Here is a 24,744-nt window from a genome sequence, read left to right as displayed (position 1 = left end):
TTCAAGTGATTCTCCTGTCTCAGCCTCCCCAGTAGCTGTGATTACAGGCGCAGGCCACCATGCCCAGCTAATTTTTGTGTTTTAGTAGAGACAGGGTTTCACCATGTTGGCCAGGCTGGTCTTGAACTCCTTACCTCAGATGATTTTCACCCACCTCGGCCTCCCAAAGTGCTGGGATTACAGGCGTGAGCCACTGTGCCCAGCTGTTTTGTTTTTTAAAATCCTACCCGATTCCAGAAAGGATTTGAAGCTGTTGAATTTGGAGTTCGACTGCTCCCTTACATCTGAGACAAAACTAAACTAATAAAAACTGTAGTTTCTGTATGGAATGTTTTCTTTTTTCCACCCAAAAAAAGTCTTTAGCAATTGAGAAGCATGAGAGGATTGATGAAAGACAGCATTCTGCGGGCCGGCGCAGTGGCTCACGCCTGTACTCCCAGCACTTTGGGAGGCCGAGGCAGGTGGATCACAAGGTCAAGAGATGGATAGCATCCTGGCCAACATGGTGAAACCCCATCTCTACTAAAAATACAAAAATTAGCCAGGCGTTTGGCAAGCACCTGTAGTCCCAGCTACTTGGGAAGCTGAGGTGGAAGAATCGCTTGAACCTGGGAGGTGGAAGTTGCAGTGAGCCAAGACTGTGCCACTGTGCTCCAGCCTGGCAACAGAGCAAGACTCCATCTCAAAAAAAAAAAAAAAAGAAAAGAAAGCATTTTGCCTATAGCTACTGCTTTCAGAGACAATAAAGGATATCATCTTGATATTTTGAGCAAATTTTTTGTTTTTTGGTTTTTTTTGAGACAGTCTCACTCCGTCACCAGGCGCCCAGGCTGGAGTGCAGTGGCGCGACCTCTGCTTACTGCAGCCTCCACCTCCCAGGTTCAAGCAGTTCTCCTGCCTCAGCCTCCCGAGTAGCTGGGACTACAGGTGCGCGCCACCACGCCCAGCTAATTTTTTTGTATTTTTAGTAGAGACGGGGTTTCACCATTTTGGTCACGATGGTCTATCTCTTGACCTCGTGATCCGCCCGCCTCGGCCTCCCAAAGTGCTGGAATTACAGGCCTGAGCCACCGTGCCCGGCCGGATAAATCTCAATACTAAAATCCAAATTGATGTAATGGCAGCAGTAGCCAAGTGAGAATTCTGCTGATAGATTTGATACGGAAGGAAACGTATTTGGCCAAGACTTATCACTCATATGATTCCTTAATGTGTCTGAGCTCCCACCATGTAAGACCATGCAATTGTTACTCTTTGAGAAATTCCTTTGATGATCTGGAAGGATTTCCTCACTCATAACTTTAAAAAAAGATTTCTTGGCTGGGAGTGGTGGCTCACGTCTGTAATTGTAGCCCTTTGGGAGGCCAGGATGGGCGGATCACTTGAGGTCGGGAGTTTGAAACTAGGCTGACCAACATGGCAAAACTCCGTCTCTACTAAAAATACAAAAATTAGCCGGGTGTGGTGGCGGATGCCTGTAGTCTAAGCTACTTGGGAGGCTGAGGCACGAGACTCGCTTGAACCTGGGAGGCAGAGATTGCAGTGAGCTGGGATCGCCCCACTGCACTCCAGCCTGGGTGACTGAGGGAGACTATGTCACACACACACAAAAAATTCTTGTAGTAAGTTGTAATAGTAGAGATTTAGACTATGAAGTACAGGAAAACCTTTCTCGTTGAGTGCAAGAGAATTTCACTTACAATGAAATTATTTCCTTTCCAATTTAAATGCGGAAGAAAATTACTCATCCCTAGGGCTGCCCCTAATGGCCTTCCTTCTCCTTAAATATAATTTCTCCTCTAAGGCCTCTATTATTTGCATAGATATATCTGTAGTTTTGATATGTTGATGAAATTTAGGCCTTAAAAAAAAAAAAAAAAAGGAATTCCTCCCTAAGTCCTGTTTTTTATTTCCAACTGATTCAGAGTGCTCCTGCTAGAAAATCTGCAAGTGAATCGTAAAGATTAGAAGCACCTAGAATAGATACATATCCCGATATTTTGAGTAAGGTGTCCATAAAGGATTACCCTAGGAACGTGTAACTTTAACTCTCATTCGAAGAATTAATTTTTGCTTATTCGATTTGTTAAAATTGCTTTACTCCTACAGTTAAGTGAGAGGGTGGTGGTGGTTACCCGTAACCACATACGGCATTATTCCAGGGTTTCACATCGTGACTGAGGAGCACCCTGAGTGCATACAGGAGAGTATGTTCGGGCTGGACCTAGATAGCCGCCGGACCGAACGCCGACAAGGACTTCAGATTCTTTAAGCAGCCTCACCCGTTCCCCGCCTCCAAGGCACCAGTCCGAGCCAAGATGGCTTCCCAGAAGTAGGTAACTAAGTGTTGTTTTAGTTCAGAGCGCCCCCAATGGTGGGGGTTAAAAAAAAGATGTCGAAGGGCCTGGCCGCCTGTGAACTGAGCCGTCAGAGGCGAGCTGCCGCCAGATTTTATTTTCAATCAGGCATATTTGTGGTCGCCTACGTTCCCTTCTCATCCTGCTAGGACCCTCCACCCTCAAGAGACTTCCTGGATGGCGCTCACACTAGCTCGCTGGAAGAGGCCGGGCTTCGGTGCTGCCATTGGCGCATCGGAGTGCAGGGGGCGGAGCCTAGGGAGAATGGACTACTAGCAAGCTAGACTGAGGCGAGGGCTGGCCATGCTCCGCCGGAAGGCGCCTTGTTCTCGGAGAGGGTGAGTTGAAACGCTGCCTGGAAAGGAAGCACCAGGACTTGAACAGGTAGGCTTCCCGCTCACACCCGCTCCTCAGTGCTGGGCCAGGAGTCAGCAAAAGCTGAGGCTCTCAGAGATTTGATTTCAGTAACTCCTTCTCCTTCTCCTCTCTCTTCCACCCTCTGCTCGCCCCCCAGTTGTGAGGGATCAGGTGCGGGGTGATGCTCCGGACTGAACCAGTCTCCTTTGTGAGAGGCCGGGGGAGAGGGCGGCTGTCGGGCCGCGGGATCCTAGCCGGGCCGAGCCGCAAGGGACTGCCTGGGACGCTGTGGAGTTTTTAGGGCTTGTCATTGCATTACTGGGCGTCGTGTAGATTGGAGGCGGCGCCTTGTTCTCCTCTCTTAACAGAAGGGAAAACTCCCCGGCCCCTTTTGGTTATTCCATACTTTGGACTCAGAAATAAGAGATTAGGGTTTTCTACTTCTTTTTATTTTTCTTTTTTCTTCTGTATTTCAATAATAAAGGGGGTAGGAAAGCAAGGGGTAAGCGTATGCCGTTTGTTACTCATTCTCAGGTGTAAGTTCTGTGGGTCTCCTGGGAGTGAAGAGCAGGCCGTTGGAGAATGTTTAGAGATGGTGGGAAGAGAGAGGCTCAAGCCTTGCATCTCCCTTGACAGGTCTGCAGAGCTCACTGGTTTTCTGTTGTATTATGTAAACTCTTCACTGATAGAAGACCCCTCCCCCTGCCTTGGAGCAAATGCAGTTTCTTTATTTACCTGTCTCTAGTGTCGCAGGGAATTTCCCTGCAGCAGCTGTGCAAATGCAGCCGTCTCTTACCTTTTAAGGGACAGTCTTGAAGCGATTAGGGTCTTCACAGAAAAGGTATATAGTGGATCAGTCTCTTTTGTATGGACTGAGCAAAGTGAGCCAGAAGTCAGAGATTTAGAACTCTTTTTCTATTAAAGAATAGACATAGTGGAGCCTCCCAAACACAAGCCAAGGGAGCTGCCTCATCAGTACCTGCAGCATCCCACCATCACACCCATCCACAGATCGTTTCATCTCCATGCCTTTCTGAGTTTGTTGACTCAGTCAAGGATTCTCAGCCTAGGTTATCTTTAGCATCTGCTGAAGTCATCTGGTGTGGGGCACATTGCACATCGAAAGTGAGTTTTTGATTTGGATAGTGTCCTCTGTTAGTTAATTAGATCAGGTCTTGTGCTTAGGAGTTTCTTTTTTATTGGTCACCCAATAGTTTCAGAACAAATCCTAGTCAACTTCGTAGAGTGAGATGTGAGAAACTTATTTCAAGTACTTTGGAATTATCCCAACCCTTAAAAAAAGAGTTATGATTAAAAACATTTTCCATTTAAGAAGGCCTTCTGTTGCAAGAAAGGCGTGCCAGTGGATCTAAAGGCAAGGGAAAGACATTGGCCGAAGAGAGGGTAGGGAAATGTGAAGAGACAGGCTTGGAGGTTTAAAACTGAAGTGGGCCAGTCGTGGTGGCTCACGCTGGTAAGCCCAGCACTTTGGGAGGTGGAGGCAGGCGGATCACTTGAGGTCAGGAGTTTGAGACCAACCTGGCCAACATGGTGAAACCCCATCTCTAAATGATTTACAGTTATGTGTAATTATTAAAAATACAATACAAAAAAAATTAGCCAGGCATGATGGCAGGCACCTGTAATCCCAGCTACTCAGGAGGCAGAGGCAGGAGAATCCCTTTAATCTGGGAGGTGGAAGTTGCTGTGAGCTGAGATCCAGCCATTGCACTCCAGCCTGGTGACAGAGCGAGACTCCGATTCAAAAACAAACGAACAAACAAAAAAACACAACATCGTACATATCTCCTTTGAAAAGGGTGAGGCCTTTCTAAAGCAAAACTACCACTTAAGATTAATTTGTGGGTATCAAAACTGTGTTTACTTACTGAAGAAATGAGATTTGATATTCTCATCTGCACAAGAACTGTAACATTCAGATGAATGTGAAATGCTTTAGTGAACTGTCTACAGCTCTGGAAGAGTTAAGCTATCTTCTGAGCTTACATTGAGCCTAATACTTGGGAGGAAAACAGAAGGCAAACATTTTATTCGAGTCTCCACTTTCACCTCTAGAAGTCACTCCACTTCTGGAGTTGCATTTGAGCAAGTCCTTGATCTGCAGGTCTTTGCATGACCTGCCCTTACATTACTGTGACCATTGTGGTATAATATTTACTACTTTACCTTTAGCATTTGATTCATAGATAGACTATCATTTTTTAAATTTTATTTAACTTTGTATATCCTCTCTTTCATGCTCTTTTATTCTTTTGCCTCACCAAGTTGGTGATCTTTTCATCTTCCTGTTACGATTTTGTGCACTTTGTGTTTTTTTTGTTTTTTTTTTTTTTTTTTTTGCTTAATTCACTGACATTGTACCTTTTTGCTTCTGTTTAGCTGAAACCTTTTAGGGAATGCAAAAGGACCCTAACTTTCAAGATATAGTCTTTCTTTGGTACCTAGTATCCAAGTGAGAGTTATATTTCTCTCTCTCTCTCTCTTTCTTTCTTTTTTAAATTTTAAAAGAGATGGGGGTCTTGCTGTCTGGCCCAGGGTGGTCTGGAACTCCCCACCTTGGCCTCCCAAAGTGCTGGGATTACAGGTGTGAGCCATCACACCCAGCCTGACAGTTGTATTTCTATGTAATAAAGTTGTTATAAGAAGTTTTTCTTTTTTTCTTTTCTTTTTTTTTTTTGAGATGAGTCTCTCTGTCACCCAGGATGGAGTGCAGTGGCATGATCTCGGCTAACTGCAACTTCTGCCTCCTGGGTTCAAGTGATTCTCCTGCCTCAGCCTCCCAAGTAACTGGAATTATAGGTGCACGCCACCATGCCTGGCTAATTTTTGTATTTTTGGTAGAGCTGGGGTTTCACCGTATTAGCCAGGCTGGTCTCAAACTCCAGATTTTAGGTGATGTGGGCACCTTGGCCTCCCAAAATTCTAGGATTACAAGCATGAGACACCACACCCAGCCTGAAGTTTTCTTTTACCTGAAAGTTTATTTAACATTTACTGCATTCTGGCCGGGCGTGGTCGCGCATGCCTGTAATCCCAGCACTTTGGGCAGATTGTGAGGTCAAGAGATCGAGACCATCTGGCCAACATGGTGAAACCCCGCCTCTACTAAAAAAAAAATACAAAAATTAGCTGGGTGTGGTGGCTTGTACCTGTAGTCCCAGCTACTCTGGAGGCTGGGCAGGAGAATCACTTGAATCCAGGAGGCAGAGGTTGCAGTGAACCGAGATGGTACACTGTACTCCAACAGAGTGAGACTCCCTCTTAAAAAAAAAAAAAATTTGCTGCGTTCTAGATAATTTTGTCCCGGATAACTTTTTTCCTTTAACCTCTCAGTTTTGTTTTGTGAGTAAACTTCAAATGAAACTTTAAAGTTTTCATTGTATTTGTATTGTAAAATAAGTCCACCTCTTTTAGTTACTTAATGTTTTACTTTTAAACTACAAAGTATCTTAATCTCTAAGGTTTCTCATTAAGCTGGTCTGTAGGTAACATTTCTTCTGTTATTTTGTTATCAGTTATGTAGTTTCCATCCTTCACTAGGCCCTTCGTTTGTTAATGTCACCTGAAGCAAAATGGTCAACTTCCAAAATACTTATTTGTTGCCTTCAGGTTGCAGCAGGAGACATAAAACACTTAATCTCTACCGATTAATTGTAGGTGTACTGTAATAAAAATTCCAGCAGGCATAGATAGAAATTAGCCTGGCAGAGATACTTTTTTTTTTTTTTGAGACAGCCTCATGTTGTTGCCCAGGTTGTAGTGCAGTGGTGCGATCTCAGCTCACCACAACCTACACCTCCCGGATTCAAGCAGTTCTCCTGCCTCAGCTTCCTGAGTAGCTGGGACTACAGGCACTTAGCACCATGCCAGCTAATTTTTGTATTTTTAGTGGAGACAGGGTTTCACTATGTTGGCCAAGCTGGTCTTGAACTCGTGACCTCATGATCCGCCCACCTCAGCCTCCCAAAGTGCTGCTGGGATTACAGATTACTGGCATGAGCCTCCACACCCGGCCAATAATTAGTTTTACATTAGTCTTTGGGAAGGAAGGATCCAGGAATATATTTCAAGCAGTGGAGCAGTGTAGGGAACTTAAGACAACATTCTAATCTCTTCAAATTCAGATTCTTCTGTAGTTTATTCTCACTAGTTTGTTTGGAAAGAGTTTCTAGAACAATGATTTACAGTTATGTGTAATTATTAAGAAAGGGCTGACCTTGTCGTTTAAAGAGTGAAATAGCCCTGATTTTATTTTCTTTGTATATTAACATTTCCATAGATATTTAACTTATATGACTTCATTTTATTTGTAGTTTATTTCATTTTAAAAAGATAATTAAATGGCATGCTACTGAAATTACCAGATAATTTCCAGGACTGTGCTTCATTGCTCCTTTGTATGTTAGCACCTTAAATGAGATAGTGCCAATCCGTTGGGTAGTGTCTCAATATTCCAGTGGTTGGTAATTTCCTAATAGCACCTTTTTGGTTTTAGAGTCTGTAATTCTTCTAAGACTATGTCAGTAGCTTTCCAATGAAAAATATATAGTAACTGAATTCTTAAGTTTATTTGAGAAGGATACTCAACAGCTGTAAGGTCTTATACTTTTTTTTCCTTTTCTTTTCTTTCTTTTTTTTTTTTTTTTTTTCTGAGACAGGATGTTACTCTGTTACCCAGGGGTGGCGCACAGTGGTGCTATATTCACTGCAACCTCAAACTCCTTGGCGCAAGTAGTCCTCCCATCTCAGCCTCCCAAATAGCTGGAATTATAGGCTGGCCCATATCACAGTGCTCAGCTGAGAGTTTCAAAATCTATAAGGTGTGTCAGATTTTCTCTTGTGTCATTATAGAAATCTTTGAAACTTCCTGTTTTCTTTTTTCTTCCACTACGTACTTTGGGGATGCACTGTATTTTGGGGGATTATTTCTTTGGAACATGGTTATTCAAAAGTACATTGTCATATTAGTTATATGGGAATTTCTTTTTGGTTAGTTCTAGAAGAAACTAATGATTTCTGTAGTTTGGCTGCCTGTTTAGATAGACCCAAATCATAACGGAATTTCGTGTATGGAGCATGATTTTATCAGATATACAACTACCAGAGTAAACAGCATTAATGATAAGATGTTTCTGGATTTTTGAATTTTTTTTTTTTGAGACGGAGTTTCGCTCTTGCTACCCAGGCTGGAGTGCAATGGCGCGATCTCGGCTCACAGCAATCTCCGCCTCCTGGGTTCAGGCAATTCTCCTTCCTCAGCCTCCTGAGTAGCTGGGATTACAGGCACGTGCCACCATGCCCAGCTAATTTTTTGTATCTTTAGTAGAGACGGGGTTTCACCATGTTGACCAGGATGGTCTCTATATCTTGACCTCGTGATCCACCCGCCTCAGCCTCCCAAAGTGCTGGGATTACAGGCTTGAGCCACCGCGCCCAGCCTGAATTTTTTTAATCTTTTTTTTTTTTTTTTCATGTTGTATTGCTGCTGCACAAATTAATGGATTTTTGAATAGGTGCTAGCAAGTTGCATAAACATTGAATTTTTTACTCAGTATTTTATTTTTTATTTCTTCTACTCAGTACCTAGTCATTCTTGTTTTCCCCCCTTTCCTGGGTGTGGGGCACTTTAGTCAGTTCGTCCTCAATTTACATATCAATTCTCCTATAAAATGTAGTGCTTCTGCCTGTTTTTCAAATATACCTCCTGTTGGGACCTTTTTTAAATGAAGTTTTAAATATATAGTATAGGAAATGATTACTTCTTTCACTGGGCTCCGAAAGTCATGGGAGTCACAAGCTAAGTAAGCTGGATCCAGTCATGTGAACTACCAAGGAACAGTCTAGTCAGTTGGAAATTAAAAGTTACCACAAGCAGGTATTGTGAAGTAAATGGAATACATATGAAGTAGACACTGGCATATTCCTACAAACATAAAAATGATTAGTTGAATTACCTGGGATGTTACTCTACATCATAAGTGCTGGTTGAAATCTTTTCCATGGTTATGATGTTAAAGACTTGTACTGCTTTCTCAGCACAGTAGTACTGGAGTCCTTTCATCCTGCCCAGCAGTCCTGCTATTCTAATTGTGAAACTTTTACATCTATTTCGGTATCCCTCCATTCTGCCTAACAGATCAGCTCTGCCAAGTCTCTGAGGAGTAATTTTGCTTTGAGAGAAGCCTTTAGTGGTACTGTTTTAAAATACTGGATGGGGAATAATAAATTCCTTTTTATTTGCCTACTATGTGCTAAGCATTGTATGTTATCTTTTAATATTTGGAATAACCCTGAAATGTATGTGGTGCTAGTTTCATTTTACAAGGAAAATTTAAAAAGACTGTGAGGTTAGGTAATGCAACCAAGAGTAGGAGGAGCTCTGGTCTGACTTCAAAGGCCCAGTTATTATCCAGCCTCCCTCCTTTTAAACGTTCAATGCTGGGCTGGACGCTGTGGCCTACACCTTTAGTCTTAGCACTTTGGGAAGCCAAGTCAGGTGGATCACAAGGTCAGGAGTTTGAGACCAGCCTGACCAATACAGGTTTAGTCTCTACTAAAAAAATAAAAATAACCGGGTGGGGTGGCACATGCTTGTAGTCTAAGCTACTAGGGAGGCTGAGGCAGGAGAACTGCTTGAACCCAGGAAGTGGAGGTTGTAGTGAGTCGAGATTGCACCACTGCACTCCACCCTGGGTGACAGAATGAGACTCTTATCTCAAAAGATATTTTCAGTGCTGACTCCTGTGTGTGAACTGTCTTTGACCACAGCACTAGACAGGTAGGCATTCAGTAGCCTGTTAAAACTGTGCCTTTAACAATTGTAGAACCTTGAGAATGTAACATTTCTTTTTGTCTTTTTATCTCTGTTAAAAGGAAAAAGAATAAATAATTTGTTTCTTTTAACTTAGTTATTTTGAAGATAAGATTATGTGAAATACTTTAAGCTATGCAGGAGAAAATCACTTGGTCAGTCTTGCATGTAACTCACTTTTTTAGCTAATGCAAGTCAATTTAGTTCATTAAAATTTAATGAATCCCATGGGGTCACTGGGGTCAGTTTTTAGGCACAAGTCTGATAATAACACTGCTTTATGATGTTTCTCCTCCCACACATACTTTTTTAGCATAATTGTTGCAATGAAAACAATCCCTTATAGCCTCTAGTTGAATTAAGTAAACATTTGTATTTTTCTATTAGGCTGAATACATTTACATATACTTGGCTCAGTTAAAAGAGGGCATGCAGGAATGTATGTGGGGGAGCATGAAGAGGACAGGAATCTGCTACCTAAGTTAATATATATTGTTACTTATGTTGGATCCCTAAAAGTGGTAGTGTAAGATGAACATTGGCCCAGTTAGAGATTTCTCATCTAGAACACAAGAGTATTATTTTCACCATAGTGACCATGAGCCAGTGAAGAGCAGTTTCTCCAGATGCAGTCCAAACTTGACCTAAGTCTAATGTTTCCTAAAGATTAGGCTCTTATTTTCTGTCTTCAGACTTAGGCCAAAAAAAAAACAACGTGAGGGTTTTACTGGAACAAAAAAATCTACAATGAGGTTGACTTAAAACAAACAAAAATAAACCGTGCTCTGTTTTTGAGTCATAAGGATATAGTGTCATCCGTACAGGCACGGTGGCTCACGCCTGCAATCCTAACACTTTGAAAGGTTGAAGCGAGCAGATCACCTGAGGTTGGGAGTTTGAGACCAGCCTGACCAATATGGTAAAACCCCATCTTTACTAAAAATACAAAAATTAGCCAAGTGTGGTGGCACGGACCTGTAGTCCTAGCTACTCAGGAAGCTGAGGCAGGAGAATCGCTTGAACCCAGGAGAATTGCTTGAAGCTGGGAGGCGAGGTTGCAGTGAGTTGAGATTGTGCTCACTGCAACCAACTGCATTCCAACCTGGGCAACAGAGGGAGAACATGTCCCCGAAAAAAAAGTAAAGGATATACTATCATCCATTCACTTCTTGCCACAGGTTGAATTGGTCACCACTGAGGCATTATCGTCCTAAACTTAAAGGGGTAGCTAACATTTCATTACTGTCAATAGTGATTACGTCACTCTAGAAAACAGTCTTTTATGTATAGTTCCTTACAACTCTTTTTGCTATATGTAAAAGCTGTGACTGCTACAGCTACTAAAAGGTAAAGGTGCTTGTGATTTTATGATACTTTTTCTGAATGTTTCTGGTAGGAAACTCTGCTACTGCCCATTTGCTGTCATGCTGTCTGAATGAGGGAAGCCGTTGCTTTGGCTCAGAAACCTCTCTCCCACACACCTTCAGCTGGAAGTTCAGTGCATTCCTTCAGCAAAAGTACACTGAATGCCCATTACCACCTGAGAAGCAAAAGGAATACTTTAATGTCATTTACAAGCCCTTACCCTTGTGGAACTCGCATTCTAATGGGGGAGAGGACGTAGACATCAAACAATTAATTATATAATCAGTTATTCAATCTCTACAACAAAGGGGAAGTATTGGATGTTATATAAGAGAATTTATAATGGGGCATGTAACCTAGAGCATGGTATAGTAAGGTGGTTAAGAATGTATCTTCTGGAGCTACGTTGCCTAAATTTTAATCTGGTACCACTTTTCACTAGCTGTAGGATGTTGGGCAAGGTATTATCCCTTTGTGCCTCAGTTTCCACATCTGTGAAATAGAGATAGTTATTTTAGTCTTGTTAAGAAAAATAAGAGGCCAGGCACAGTGGTTCACGCCTGTAATCCCAGCACTTTTGGGAGGCTGAGGCAGGCTGGTCACTTGAGGCCAGGAGTTCCAGACCAGCTGGGCAACATGGCAAAACCTCGTCTCCACCAAAAATGCACCAAAAAAAAAAAAAAAAATTAGCCGAGGGCAGTGGAGTGTGCCTGTAATCCCAGCTGCTTGGGAGGCTAAAGCTTGAGCATGGGAGGCAGAGGTTGCAGTGAGCCAAGATCATGCCACTGCACTCCAACTTGGGTGACAGAATGAGACCCTGTCTCAAAAAAAGAAAGAAAAAAGAAAAGAAAGAAAATTAAATATGTTCATACATTTTCATTGCTTAGAAGAGTGCTTGGCATGTAATGTACATTCAGCAATTTTAGTTGTTACTAGTCTGGGAGATCAAGGAAAACTTTTTGTTGAAATGAGCCTTGAAGGATAAGTAAGAATTAAATTGGCAGAATAGAAGAGAACCAGTTAGAAGGTAATTGCAATAGCCCAGGGATATGAAGATGGTAAATTGAGCCATATCTTGAGCCAAAGGATAATAAAGGCAGAAGTAGATGGATTTAAGGGATATTTCGGAGGTAAAGATGGGAATTTAAAATACTGGATGTGGGTAGTAAAGTAGGTTTCTGGTCTGTGTAACCATGACTGGATAGGAGATGCTGGAGAATGATTACCAGTTTGTGTATGTGCACATGTGCTGGTGTGATGAGGATGGGGGAACTGAAGAGTCTACCAAGAAAAGCTATGGAGTAAGCAGAGAGATATACAGATCTAGAGTTCAGAGATGACATCTTGCCCTGAGATGTAAATGAGAGACATAAGCATATAATTTATTGAAGAAAAGAATGAATAATAATTGAAGTGATGTATTGGAGTTAGGCATCCTTGGAAAGAAGGTATAGAATGAAAAGAAAAGAAGGCCTAGGACCAAAGTGAACTTCAATTAAAGCGGTGGTATAGGAAAATAGTAGCAAAGAAGTAGTGAAAAAAAAAGTAGTTATATAGTTGAAGGAAAACTTGAAAAGTGTGGTATCTTGTAAGCCATGGGAATAAAATATGTTTGAGGGTGGTAGTAGTGATTTTGCTATTTTTATGACCCTTCCTTGGATCCTTGTGAGTCTGAAGTCTCACCACACAAAATTGAATACTAGTGACATAGAACATCCAGAGCAGGCTTAGGTTGAGCAAAGCCATTTAGTTGAACATGATCTTCAGACTCTAGAATCTAGAATGTTCTAGATTGGGTGCACATTCTGACTCTAACAGGAATGCTATTCCTGTTCACCTTAAATTACATTTAATATAAAGGGAGAAAGAGTTAGAATGTGCACCCAAGCACATTCTAGTAGATATTATAGATAATATAATAGATATTAGCCAACTAAAACTATTTTGGAGGCCATTAATCTGGGTAGTGATCCTCTCTCAGGCTGATTACTATCCTGATATTGGAAAAAAACCAGTTTTTTCCCCAATCTGTCCAAAAACATTTGTCGAGTACCTGCAAGGACTTAGCCATTATATGTCAAGTATTGTGCCAGTTGTTTCGTGAATCCTCATAAATGTCCCTGAAACTTATTAGTGTTTCAGTTTCCCTTTCTATAGAGGAATGAGCTAGACTCAGAAAGTTTAATTTTCTTGATGGGACAGAAATTTGAACTCAGGTCTCTTGGACTTCAAAACTCATTATATTTCCAGGTTCAAATATAAGTAAAATATAAAGTGAAAGATAATTATCCTAACAGAGGTCTACACAAAACATGGACAGATTACTTCTGGTTTGACAGTGGAAAGTAGGTATCAGAAAGGCTTTCAATTATTACATCCAGTGGACCTCTGGGCATGGTGGTACACGCCTGTAATCCCGGCACTTTGGGAGGCTGAGGCAGGCGGATCACCCGAAGTCAGGAGTTTGATCAGATCACCAGCCTGATCAATATGATGAAACACAGTCATCATTTTGTATTTTGTAAAAATACAAAAAGTTAGCTGGGCATGGTGGTGCACACTTGTAATCCCATTTACTCAGGATGCCGAGGCAGAGAATGGCTTGAACGCGGGAGGTAGAGGTTGCAGTGAGCCGAGATCACGCCATTGCACTCCAGCCTGGGCAACAAAAGCAAAACTCTGTCTCAAAAAATCAAAGTTCTTATGTTGTTGGACATTTTTACTTTGTTTGATATAATTGATCACTCTTTTCCCCTGCAAATCTCTACTCTCTCTCCCTTTGTGACACTGCACTGTCTTGCTTCTCTGTTTCTTCTCTACCTGCTTACAAAGGCATTATTCTGATTCTTAAATTCTGAAGTTCTCCTGGGTTCCTCTTTAGCTTTTCTCACCTCACTAAAAATCTCAGTTGGGTCTCCAGCTAAGTGTTTTCTTTATTTGGCCAGGTGTGGTGGCTCATGCCTATAATCTCAGCACCTTGGGAGGCCGAGGCGGGCAGATTGGATCATGAGGTCAAGAGATAGAGACCATCCTGGCCAACATGGTGAAACCCCATCTCTACTAAAAATACAAAAATTTTCTGGGCGTGGTGGCATGCGCCTGTAGTCCCAGCTACTTGGGAGGCTGAGGCAGGAGAATCACTTGAGCCAGGGAGGCAGAGATTGCAGTGAGCCGAGATCATGCCAGTGCACTTCAGCCTGGTGACAGAGTGAGACTCTGTCTTGGGAAAAAAAAAAAATCTAAAATATTTTTACATAAAACTCTGCATTTCCATCTTTTGAAAAATCTGAAGTTTTTTTTCAACCTTGGGTGTATGTTTCCATTTGACAGCAATTAATTGGAGGTGAATCGCAGCTACATTCTTTGGAATGGATATGGGTTCTCCAGTTCTTCACAGACATTAACATTCTCTTGCCTTTCCCAACAGTATTTATGCAGTTTTTCTCTTTCTTCCATTCTTTCTTTTGTTCCTTTCTTTTCCCTCCCTTCCCCTCCCCTCTCCTTTTTTCCCCTCCCCTCCCCTTCCCTTCCCTCTCCTCTTTCTTTCCCTCCTTCCCTCCCTCCCTCCCTTCCTCCCTTCCTCCTTTCTCCTCCTCCTCCTCCTCCCCTTCTTCCTCTTCCTCCTCCTCTTCTTCTTCTTCTTCTTGTTCTACCTCTTCTTCCTCTTCCTTCTCTTCTCTTTTCTCTTCTCTTCTCTTTCTTGTTTTCTTTTCTGACAGGGTCTCTGTCACCCAGGCTGTAGTGCAGTGGCATGAACAAGGCTCGCTGCAACCTTAAGCAATCCTCCTGCCTTAGCCTCCCAAGTAGCTGAGACCACAGGCCTGCACCCATGCCTGGCTAATTTTTTATTTTATTTTATTTTGAGGCAGGGTCAAACTCTGTTGCCCAGGCTAAAGTGCAGGGGCACAGTCTTGGCTTGTAGCAACCTCAACTTCCTGGGCTCAGAGAATCCTCCTGCCCCTCAGCGCTCAAAGCAGCTGGGTCTAGGCATGTGCCACATGCCTGGCTAATTTTTGTATTTTTGTAGCGACAGGGTTTTGCCATGTTGCATAGGCTAGTCTTGAACTCTTAGGCTCAAGCAATCCGTCTGCCTCTGCCTCCCAGCGCTGGAATTGCAGCCATGAGCCACTGCACCAGCCTAATTTTTAGATTTTTTGTAGAGACAGTTTCCCTTTGTTACCCAGGCTGATCTCAAACTCCTAGGCTCAAGCAGTTCTCCAGCCTTAGCCTCCCAGTCTTGCAGTTTTTCTTATCCTTCGTCTGCTTTTCACATTCCCTGGGTAATCTCCACTTATACTGCTACCACTTAGTTGCTAATAACTCAAAAATCTATCTCCAAGCCAAACTTTTAGACTCATACAGCCAACCTCCTATTGAATGTCACTACTTAATATACTATAGGCAGCTCATTTTCAATATAGCTAAGCTATTCATCTTTCCCTCTGAACTCCAGGTTTTACTGATTTTTATCCCCTAAGTGTGTCTGGCTCTGTCCTTTCCTTCCTGTTACGGTTTTTTAAACTTAGTCTTAGCCAAAAGGCCAAGTAACAATTCCATCACTATCCTTTGAATCATATTGCCCTATTCATTGTGTTAGGATTCTTGGTTGCAGACAACAGGAATCATCCTTTGGCTAACTTAAGCAGAAAGAAAATTTATTGGAAGGATACTGAGTGGCTCAAAAAAGTAATGGAAATGTTAGAGAAACTGGTTTAGAGAATGGTATAAAATCAAAAGGAGGTAAGACCAAAGAGAAGGTCAAGTTCACACCACTGATCAGTCTATAGAGGATGCTACAGTTGGACTCTAGTGTCTGCCATTGCCAGATATTGTCTAACTGTTCGGTCCTGGGTCTTTGCATTACCCCTGCAAAGTCTTGACCTACCCAGCAGGAGTATCCACTTAAACTAGCCTAGGTCATGTGCATACTTCTCTTTGCTAGGAAGGGGAGGAGGTGATTGAGTCCTAATCTCCCCAGGATCCATATGGGGAGATAAGATCTAGCTTTCCATGGAAAATATAGAAAGGGACCTTTTGGTTGCTGAGCAGAAAAAAAAAAAAATCAGCAAATATTCACTATGCAACTCTTTTCTGGTCTTTCACAGCAGCCTCCTAACTGCTTCTGTGTCCTCTGTCCTCTTACGCTCTAAAGCCAGAGTTAGCTAACCAAAATGTACTTCTGATTATGTTATTCCATGTTTCAATGGCTCCTCATCCACCTGTAAGACAATGTCTTAATATGTTATTCAAGGCTCTCCCTGCTCTGGCCCTTACCAGTCCCTTCAGCTTCTTCCCCATCCAATTCCTTCTTTGCAATTTACACTTTAGCAAGGCTAAAATACAGAACTACTTAGAGTTTCCTCTACATGTTTCATGCTGTTTTTCATTGCTATGCTTTGTTTTGCCTTTCCTCTTACTGTCCCTGCTGCCTGAATATCAGTTTCTTACAGCCTTCCCACGTGGTTTCCTTCCCACCTGGTAACTCTTCCTCATTGTTTAAGAAAAGACTTTTGGGTGGGCATGGTGGCTCATACCTATAATCCCAGCACTTTGGGAAGCCAAGGCAGGCGGATCAGGAGGTCAGGAGTTTGAGACCAGCCTGGCCAATACAGTGAAACCCTGTCTGTACTAAAAATACAAAAATTTAGAGCCTGATGTGGTGGCATGCATCTGTAATCCCAGCTACTCAGGAGGCTGAGGCAGGAGAATCTCTTGAACCTGGGAGGCAGAGGTTGCAGTGAGCTGAGACCACACCATTGCACTCCAGCCAGGGTGAGAAAAGGAGACTCCATCTCAAAAAAGAAACTACTTTCTTGGCTGGGCGTGGTGGCTCACACCTGTAATCCCAGCACTTTGGGAGGCCAAGGCAGGCAGATCATTTGAGGTCAGGAATTTGAGACCAGCCTGGCCAACACAGTGATAGCTCATCTCTACTAAAATTACAAAAATTAGCCAGGCATGGTGACTTGAACCTGGTAGGCGGAGGTTGTGGTGAGCTGAGATTGTGCCACTGCACTCCAGCCTGGGCAACAGAGCAAGACTCTGTCTCAAAAAAAAAAAAAGGGGGGGGGGAAACTACTTTCTTGATGTTTTTTCCTCCTAAGCCCCTGCTGGTCTTACTGAATGTATCACCTTGTATTGTAATTGTTTACATTTGTTACTGTTGTCATACTGCCTACTCTACCCTCTTCCCACATATATACACAAATGCGCTCTTACTGTGAGTTGAGGGTAGGGATTATGTCTTATTTGTTTTGGGATCCCTCATACTAGCAAATTACTTGCTATATTATATACTCAATACATATTGAAGTAATAAATTAGGAGGCATTTGATGTTGATCTTAGAGGATAATAAGATTTGGTAATGCAAAGAAAGAAATTAAAGATGTGTATAATTTGAAGGCAGCAATATTAGGCTCAGATTAGAAAAAATATGACAGTCATATTTTTTGGCTAGCAAGTATATGTAGACAAATAGTAGAAACTAAGACTGGAAAGATAAGATGTTGTCTTAAGATTTATGTCTTAAGTAATTGTGAACCTTTGAAAGTTGTCAAGCACAAATCTGATTTGGCCATACTGTATTTCAGGATATTAATCTGGTAGCAGAATGGATTAGTAGGATGAATAGAGAGATCATTTATGAGGCTTCTTTCTCTTACACAAGCAACTACATAAGTAAGGGAGATGGGAGCAGAAATAGGAGTCAGATATATGAATCCTAATTTGCCACTTAGTTTCATAGTCAAACATTCAACTCTTTAAGCCTCAGTTTTCTCATCTGTACAAGAAGGTGGACAGAGTCTTTGGTAGCTCCAAAGTCTTTGTTATATGTTGCAAGAGAATCAATGACACTTGGCAAAAGATTGGATGGTGGCTACAGGAGGAGGTTTTGAGCCACAGTGAATGGGAAAACAGTATTGCTGTTTACAAGAGTAGTAATTAGGTATTTTTAGTGACAGTGGTATTGCTAGGATCTTTAAAAATAGAAGATCTAGGCCAGGCGCGGTGGTTCACACCTGTAATCCCAGCACTTTGGGAGGCCAAGGCGGGTGGATCAAGAGGTCAAGAGGTCAAGACCATCCTGGTCAACAAGGTGAAAACCCGTCTCTACTAAAAGTACAAAAATTAGCCGGGCATGCTGGTGTGCGCCTGTAGTCCCAGCTACTCGGGAGGCTGAGGCAGGAGAATTGCTTGAACCCAGAAGGCAGAGGTTGCGGTGAGCCAAGATCGTGCCATTGCACTCCAGCCTGGGTAACAACAGCGAAACTCCCTCTCAAAAAAAAAAAAAATATATAGAAGATCTAAAGCCAAGTTGATTTTCCTGATTTGTGTCCTTAGAGTATAAGAAAATAGGATTTCAATGTTGAGGATACTTTCAGAGGAAACTAATGGTAAGGAGATAAGCTCTTTTTTTTTTTTTTTTTTTTGGTTTTTGGTTTTTGGTAAAAGTTTCTCACTCTGTTGCCCAGGCTGGAGTTCAGTGGCATGATCTTGGCTCACTGCAAGCTCCACCTGCTGAGTTCAAGTGATTCTCATTCCTCACCCTCCCCAGTAGCTGGGACTACAGGCCACCACTCCTGGCTAGTTTTTGTGTTTTTAGTAGAGATAGGATTTCACCATGTTGGCCAGGCTGTTCTCAAACTCCTGACCTCAAGTGATCCGCCTGCCTTGGACTCCCAAAATGCTGGGATTATAGGGGTGAGCCACTGTGCCTGGCTTTTTTCTTTTCTTTTTTTTCTTTTAAGAGACTAGGTACAAGCAAGCTGCCCACCTTGACCTCCCAAAGTGCTGGCATTGCAGGCATGAGCCACCACCATACCCAGTCTAAACTGCTGTTTTTAATAACAGTGGGCCAGGCGTTCATGCCTGCAATCCCAGCATTTTGGGATGCCAAGGTGGGCAGATCACTTGAGGTCAGGAGTTTGAGACCAGCCTAACCAATATAGTGAAATCCCATCTCTACTTAAAATACAAAAATTAGCTGGGCGTGGTGGTGAGTGCTTGTAATCCCACTACTAGGGAGGCTGAGGCAGGAGAACAGCTTGAACCGGGGAGGCAGATGTTGGAGTGAGCCAAGATTGCACCACTACACTACATCCTGGGTGACAAAGCAAGACTCTGTCTCAGAAAAAAGAAAAAAAAAAGGAAAAAAAAATCTGGTTGATATTTGGTAGATTTCAGCTTGCACACCATCATTCTGGAGTTGACTAGTCTCGCTGGGAATAAGAGTGATCTCAAGTGACACTGCAAAGTGGACAGTGATTAAAAAGTCAAATGGGCTGAGTTTCAAGAGATGGGAGAACAGGAAACTGAGTTTAGAGGGTGAGGAGTGTTTGTTTTGGGCAGATTAAGGGTGGGGAATTGTTAGAGGGCCCCAGGAGTTAGTGTCTAAAAGAGCCATATTCGTATCGAAGGGTCGGAGTGTCAAAAATGCGCGGCAGTCTTATATGTTGTGGCAGAAAGGGTGCTTTAAAAGGCCCCATATTCCAACTGGGCTGACTCCCACGATGGAGGGAAGACTTGGCCCCTTTTATTGGGTAGTGGGATATGGTGTAGTACACTAGAGAGGGGTTGACAGGGCTGCTGGAAGGCCGGGGATCCAGAGGGAGGCGGAGCTGGCCTAATGCGGAACCCTCCCTCCCAAGTTCATACTCTTTAGGGTGGAGAATACAGTGTAGACGGTAGGGAATTTAATCCCCAGTACTGGTTTCGCCCACTATGAGACTGTTCCTCTGGCCAGCCCTCTTTCTTCAAGCAAGCTGCAGGCTTCGCTTCGGCCCTAGAAACCGGATAGGCCTCTCCGTGCGCTCTCAACCTAACCTGCAAGGGGGGGCTGGGGAGGGAGGTCCTTCTAGTCCCACCTTTTGCGCTGTTTTGCGTCTTTTCGTGTCTTGTGAGTGGCAGTATGCTTTAGCCAATGAGGGTGTGGGGCGGGCGGGAGCATTAGGTTAGGTTGCGCAGGAGGAGGGGGAACTGGTGCTGGAGAGACAGGGAGGGGGCGAACCGGCCCTCCCCCCCTCCACAGCCGCTGCAGGTAAAGCCACCTCTCTCCTCCACTGGGGTGAGGTATAGCTCCTTTTCTCCTTCAGGGATCGTCGGGCCTCTCAGCCTACAGCTTCCGCCCTAACATTGCTCCTACCCCGGGCATCCACACCCCCCACCCCCCGCATCTTCCCGTCTTGGCCATCCCCACCCTGGAGGGCACCCCCGCTAGCTCCTTCCCTCAAGTGCATGTACCTCATTTCCATTTTGGGGTCTCCAGTTGCCAGAAATCTCCCGCCTCTGCTGTATGGACCTTACTGGCACCAACCCCGGCAGTATGAGCAGGTAATGTACCCGGGTCCCCCCCCACCTCCAGTCGCGTTTTCCTCTCCATCAACCCCTCACTTCCTCACCTCGCCCTTTCCCTTTTTTTCATATGAGTACAGAATCTCTGTAGTTTCTTCTTTACCCCATGAGAATATATATCTTTAGCTTTCGTAGTTGCCTATTTTGCTTTTCAGATTTATTCATAAGGTCTTACTTTACCAGCCTTATTTTCCCCCAAATGTCCATACCCTTGATTGAGGTGTGAGTGCTTTCTCTTTCAGTAATTGGAAAACAGAAACAGAGTAGCCACACATTTGGCAATGAGAATGGTGAAGATAAAGAAAATGGCCTAGGATCTTGATCTACTTAGGAAATCTGAGTGGCTCCAATTTGATCCTATGTTGTTCCATCCTGATCCTTTGCTGACCCTAAATTGTGATTGCATTCACTTTGGATGTTTATTTTTCATTTCTGATAAGATTTGAGACCCTTTGTGTCTCACAAATGTCTCTATGGTACAGTTTTAAAATAATTCCCTTTTAAAATTATGTTAGTGATTTTCATTTTAGCCCTTTGGATTATTTTATTTTCAAGAGATTTCTCCTTTAAATGAAGCTGCTTCTACCCATCTTGTGTTTCAATAACGTGTTTATGTCTATCTGCAACTGATCTTCTTGAAAGGATGCAGTTTCCAACAACAAGATTTATACTTTGAAGTAAATAAAATAGTTCTTTTCTTTTCTGAACCTCTGAGCAGCTAGAGGTTAAGTGGTCATGAGTGGTACTTTCTAAAAGTACATATTACAGAAAGAGGTCAGCATTGCTCAATATGGCATTCGTTCATTGTCTTCTAAGAGGATGTCACTACAGAGAAATCTGTAAGTGGGCAATAGAAATCTGTAGCTCATTTTACGTAATTTTCTCTGTTAGACAACTGAACTAATCTCTTGCAGTGTTTCTCATCCATCATAAACAGTAAATTATGATAAACTCCTTTTGAGAGACTACAGGAAATCTTATCCCATCCCAAAGATATTGGTAACTCTGCCAAGCCAGGAGTGTTTCTTTCTCTGCCCCTTATTCTTCACATGTGTCTTTTACAGATCTTCACTGGCCAAGAATGTTTTGTCCAGTGTTAATAAATACAAATAATCTAAACAATGAGATGCGTTTTTTTTTTCACTTGATAAATATAAAATTATAATATTGAACATACCTTTAAGAACTACACATTTATGTCCACCCTCAGTTCCCAGAAACCCTTCTTAAGGGCCCTAGTCTCCATACCCTGGTTAAGAATCATGGCTTTCTTGAAAGGTATGGAGAGATTGAGATGGAGAAATATAGGGTAGAATTAAAACAAAATTCTTTATCATAGGACAGGCAGTTTATTATAGAAATGGGCAAGGGTGAGGAATAATGTAAAATAAGAACAAGAGAGTTGGGACTCTAGGTTTCCATAAAAAATCAAGAACTATATTAAAGGTGGTAAAGCTGCAGAAGAACATGAGTTTGTACGTGCCTCAAGGGGAAGCAGTAGTTTCACCTTTAAGAAGTAGATGAAGTGAGGGGCTATACTGACATTTATAATAAAGTATTTTTCTACAGGTAACTGGATTGTTATCTGGAGATTATAGATAGGTGGCCTTTGATTTTAACCTTAACTGACTAGTTTACTACTTTTCCCTTCCACTGCCATCCCCCACCCCACACATGTCCTCCAAGATTCTGTCACTATTCAGGACATTAGTTTGTAATTATGGAAAGTAACTAAGTACAGCCACTAAATTTCGTCTTTTCTTTTGAGCATATACATGTTTCTCTTTTGGGGAATGGTGGGCCAAGACTGGGTTTTCATTCTTACTGTAATAAAAGTTGGTATGACTTCTTTGTCTAGGCAGTTGCTTTGCCTTAAAACCCACTTCTGTTTATTTTTGCTACTAGAGTTTGAATCAAGAAAAGAGAATTCATGAGATGGATGAGCTTGGTAGAATAAATAGGCCATATGTCGATATAGCTGTGATCCACAAGTAGTAGTAGAAAGTGGGTTTAAAAAAAAAGTTAGATGTATGTTGTGAGAAGGTTTAATCTTATAAGAATCAAGGACAGTTTAAAGATGGGAGCTAGAAAAGCAGTAGGAGACTAGGATAAAAATATGAGATAAATTGGGTCAGTATAGGTGAGATGATGAGACTGAGAAGTAATGATACTTGGTGGCAAGGTTTTTGAATTATTAGGCATAGACTGATCCAGGCGAAGCAGAAATTTGGTTCAAAATTTTGGAAGGGAGCAAGAAATGATAATGCATTGACCTTTAAAAGCTTATACTTAAGTTATATAAGGGTAAGGAGATTCATCAGAAACCATTAGCTTTGTTTCTCCTATTTAAAAAAAATATACTATGCCTAATATTGGATCATTATGGGAGGAAAGAAGAGCATTAGAATCAACAAATAGCAAGTAATCATGGAAGGGACAAAATACTCCATGGAAGAAGAGGCAGGCTATAAACTATTTGCAACATAACCTGCTATTTAGTAGAAACTTTGACTGTTGTTTATATATTACTCCTAGCTGTAGATACTTTAACTTCTGATGGTGACTAAAGGATGAAAGATAATTGGTGTCAAAGTAGGTATACTGGAAAAAAATGGATGATAATGGAGAAGGAAATTTATTAATATCAAGTTATTGAGTAGGTTTTCATTAAATCAGGGAACATAACTTTTCTTATTGCCATTTTGAGTAATTTGGAGGCAAATATTTAGATACAAGAGGCTGGAATTAGCTGGTGGAATAGGCTAGCCAGGAATGGGAAATGGTATGGATCTTGGGTTGAGATATGAAAAGTATACAGTTACTAAAACAAGGAAGATCTTGTTTAACATTGTTGGAGATACTATGTATACTTTGTAATTTCGACTCCACGTTTGTTCTGTTTGTGTTGGAGTATCTGAGATATTTACCCATATTACATTGTTTTATAAGGATAAGAGTGAGATGGGTTGGGAAGAAAAAAAACATAGTATGGGCTTATATGGAAAAGTCTCCTTCAGTCAAGTCTTTGCTGTGCCCCTAATGAATTTCTTATCTGATATCTTCGAAAAGTTAGGAGACATGGTCTTACCAAGCAAGACTTTCCGCTATTGTCAAATATTGTCATCATATACAAAGAATGTATTTTTTTTTCATATATTTGGGTTATATGGTGATATAATTCCCTGTCTTTGATAACTTTTCCTTTTTCCACTAGTTTCATGAACTTAAAACCCTAGGTGTATATTTTGTAAACCTACTTTCAGCCATTCATAAGACAGGTTTTCAAGATAGGAAGCTTTCTACCATCTCATGTTAGAATCAAAGAATGCCATCTAGTTTCTGTAAGGATCAAATGGTTTAGTCCAGAAAATGCAAGCAAGTATAATTCATTAACTGTTTTTGTTGTTACTTTGAGATGGGAGTCTCGCTCTGTCACTGAGGCTGGAGTGCATTGGCACGATCTTGGCTCACGGCAACCTCTACCTCCCAGGTTCAAGCCATTCTCCTGCCTCAGCCTCCCAAGTGCTGGGATTACAGGCTCGTGCCACCACACTTGTCTGATTTTGGTATTTTTAGTAGAAATGGGGTTTCAGAATGTTGGTCAGGCTGGTCTCGAACTCCTAACCTCATGGTCCGCCTGCCTCTCAGCTTCCCAAAGTGTTGGGATTATAGGCATGAGCCACTACACCTGGCCTCATTAACTGTTTTTTTGATTAGCTGCTATGTGTGCTATGTCCTACTGGTTCTTGAGGGATCCACAGACAAATAAGACATAGTCCCCACCATCCAAGAACTTTTTCCCAAAAAAAGAGGAGCTGGGCCATGGTATAGGGTTGCATAGGGTATACATTGCATACATTCATAATCAATTTTATATGTTTAGTATGGCAATTTTCCAGCAGATGACAGACAAGCATCTTGAGAAGTAGGCAACTTTTTACAATTTGTACAAAGGAACTATTTGGGCCTTCAGAGGATATAGACAGACTTAGGTAACTATAATAAAATATTAAATATAAGTGCTTTAAATCAGGTATAAACAATGGTGTAGGTCTTTAAAGGAAGTGGAGGGATCAAGCATCACAAGTTGCTCAGTTGTTAAAGGGTCTGAGGTTCAGGGCTCACTTAATGGAGCAGAAGACCTTTCAGGGTTGGTAGGATTTTAGCTGTGAGAGATTATTGTGATTGAGATGGAGAGGAGGTGTTCCAGGCAGAAAGTACAGCATCATAAGCAAAGTCACACAGGTAGGAATCACATTAAGGGAATTGTGTAGTCTAGTGTAGTTGGACTGGAATGTAACATATCTGTAAGAGATAGTAAGAGAGGAAGTTGGGAATATAAATTGGAGATAAAATGTTGAATCCTTTGCAAATGACATTTTTTATCTTAAATATGAGAAAGGTTTCTTGAGAGAAGATTTCAGAACAAAAGTCCTATTATAGATTAATATGTTAACTAGAATAAAGTTTCCTGGGTAAA

At 42.0% G+C, this 24,744-nt stretch overlaps 1 protein-coding gene across 27 annotated transcripts in view; it reads left to right on the top strand.

Annotated features, from left to right (window-relative positions):
- Window positions 1–2,682: 2,682 nt before the first annotated feature.
- CHD8 (chromodomain helicase DNA binding protein 8) overlaps window positions 2,683–24,744 on the top strand; it is a 69,463-nt gene continuing 47,401 nt past the window's right edge. For 13 of the 27 annotated variants that reach the window (XM_035260058.3, XM_035260057.3, XM_078334520.1 and 10 more), the window contains exon 1: window positions 2,683–2,741. The gene's annotated coding sequence lies outside the window, so the exon portion shown is untranslated. Of the gene's footprint in view, window positions 2,742–19,862; window positions 19,951–20,101; window positions 20,244–24,744 lie in introns of those variants that run through there. The other 14 variants (XM_002753771.6, XM_009005717.5, XM_009005716.5 and 11 more) reach the window with 3 other exon arrangements.

This window comes from Callithrix jacchus, chromosome 8 (genome assembly GCF_049354715.1).
Source record: "Callithrix jacchus isolate 240 chromosome 8, calJac240_pri, whole genome shotgun sequence".
In the NCBI taxonomy this organism is placed as follows: Eukaryota; Metazoa; Chordata; class Mammalia; order Primates; family Cebidae; genus Callithrix; species Callithrix jacchus.
This window is presented reverse-complemented; position numbering and strand designations above follow the sequence as displayed.